This window comes from Fragaria vesca, linkage group LG7, assembly GCF_000184155.1.
Source record: "Fragaria vesca subsp. vesca linkage group LG7, FraVesHawaii_1.0, whole genome shotgun sequence".
Classification (NCBI taxonomy): Eukaryota; Viridiplantae; Streptophyta; class Magnoliopsida; order Rosales; family Rosaceae; genus Fragaria; species Fragaria vesca.
The window spans coordinates 11,271,906-11,274,408 of NC_020497.1; the positions used below are offsets into that span (position 1 = coordinate 11,271,906).

At 37.6% G+C, this 2,503-nt stretch overlaps 1 non-coding gene across 1 annotated transcript; it reads right to left on the minus strand.

Moving 5' to 3' along the window:
• On the minus strand, positions 1-1,206 carry LOC101294599. Its single transcript, XR_185227.1, has 5 exons — positions 1,168-1,206; positions 808-1,017; positions 496-602; positions 359-416; positions 1-269 (listed from the first exon to the last, which is right to left on the minus strand). It is a non-coding gene; the product is annotated as an uncharacterized LOC101294599 (transcript).
• Positions 1,207-2,503: the final 1,297 nt, after the last annotated feature.

The window sequence follows — 2,503 nt, forward strand, 5'->3', positions numbered from 1 at the left end:
GAGAGAGAGAGAGAGAGAATGGGACGAGAATTTGAGAGAGAGTCGAGACAGAAATAAGAGAATAGATGAGAAATAGCCTTGAGTTAAGAGTATGAGAGATCTTAACCGTCTATTGAAAATAAACGGTCTAGATCTTCTTATTAGGAAGTATTAGCAGAGGTTCATTATGAGAGGATCTGGATCCCATCCAATGCTTTGTTCCTCTTATCAATATGCTTGTCCTCTAGCTGGAAAACCCCTCCCCTTAACCACTCTTCTTCACCCAGCTTCTGCGTTGTTAATACAGTGACAAGTACCCAGTATTAAACGTCAAATCATTACACAACACATAATAAAACAAATCAAACAATGTAGCTACCTTATCATCATATAACAAGTCTGTGTTTCTCCAATTCCAATTCATTCCTCCCATCATACTGTTCAATAATACATTCAAAGCCGGTTAGCAAGAATGTATTCGCAAATATAACTCCCACTAATTATTTAGGTACTTACTCCTCACTTCCGGATCCTCCGTGTCTTTCCAAACCTTCCTTACAGGCTCTCTTCCTTGTTTCGGACTTCGTCGCATGCTCAGACTCACGTTTCTTCCTGCCCGTACCCTGCCGTTTCCACATTCATAAACGCATTTACATTTCAACTGTTTCAGATAACTAAAAATTCAAAATATTTTGATGCAAATTGTAACACTAACCATTATATGCTTATAAATTTCAATGAATATAATCTGATTTCAATAATTAACAAATTTCACATGTCTCGTTATCCGGTATCTAAACAAAATTATAGGGATCTCGAATTTCTTACGGTTTCTTCCATGGATGATCAGACCGGTTGCCGATTTCTGGAACGCGACTCCGATGCACTGAATTTCAGTTTCTGGATCTATATCGGAAACCGACGACTCAGGGCGGTATTTTCTGGAAAAACCCACAGCTTGCGCAAGATTTTGAATTCTGCTCCGACGGCTGATATGAAGTAACAGAATCGTTCTGCTTTCGTCCACGCAGAGAAACCCTAGATTTTGGAGAGAAGAAAAGGAATCAGAAGATCTGTTTCAGTCGATCCTATTAATCGATTCTGGATGGCACGGGCGAGACGCGTGCGTACACGGTAAAAGTATGAGTGAAATTTTGGATACCCTATACATACTAGCCAAATACAGACCGTCTTAATACAGAATCCAGGGGGACAGTACACAGACAGTAGGGGCAGCTGGGTGCAGCACCCTTTGGGTGCATTCCAGAATTCTCCCTGATTCATTTATCAAGGTTAGTATATATTTGTTTGGCCTAATTAAAAACCAAAAGACAACATGAAATATCAATTACCGACTAGAATTATATAAAACAACACAAATTTATATCAAAGTGGGCCCAATAACAGTATGGCAGGCTTGAATAAGTATAAAAAATGCCTCAGCCACGTTTAAGTGTTTGTATGTGGGTGATACCTACACTTTTATGTTCAAGAGGAGTGGGTTTCATCTCATATCCACATTCTTTTTCTTTTGTGGCAACACATGTTGTTGCTCATATTTGTAGTAGTGACTCTTGATGGAGACTACTTCGACTACAAAATAAACAATGCAACCTCACATAATTATTACCCTGTAAATGTCATCATTAGTATAAAATAAGTAGGGATCGTTCAGTCCAGGGATGTCAAACGGTGAATTGAACTTATAAGTGCTAACACATACTCACATAATCACATAATACACAGAAATTGGAGGGGGGGGGGGGGGTGGTTTGGAAAGATTTATCTAACTAAAACTACTGCTGAAATAAAACCTAAACTAACATATATACATGTGATCGACAACTTCACATAAAACAAGAAACGAAAACACTCAAGAACATGTAACTAATCATGCAAGACATTCGGTACAGCAGTTTCTACACATCCTAGACTTTACTTCAATTCCGACTCTGATTTAGAGCCCTTCGCGGTTACTCCAATCGTTAAGACTTCACAAGTATTTAGAATCAACTTCGCGTGTAATCCTAAATTGTATACTAACTCATTTAAAGGCACTTCACGTAGAAATTAAACAAGAAAACACATAAGCATAGTAAGCCGAATCAGAAACATGCACAAGGTATGGCGTCACTCATCCTATTAACATCCAAGTTTTCAGAATTATACTTAACCACTTTTAAGCAACAAAGACCTAGACAACTTCGCGTATGACTAAATCATATATCACTTTGGTAGATGAAATTGCAACCCACATATCAACTATGGCCTTAGGCTATATGCAACCATTGATTTTGCCTGCTCAATTCAGAAAACTAATCGAATACAATCAAGAACGCATTGAAACATGCTGCCCTAAATCTAGCACAGAAAATATCACATGAACAAGTTTGAAACAATAGTCATACATAAGTTATAAATATCAGAAAATCTAAACATGTTACAAAACCAAATCGGTAACCATAAAAACAAACAATCTTCATAGACAAAGTGTCGTAAAATTACAGAAACATAAACAGTCATG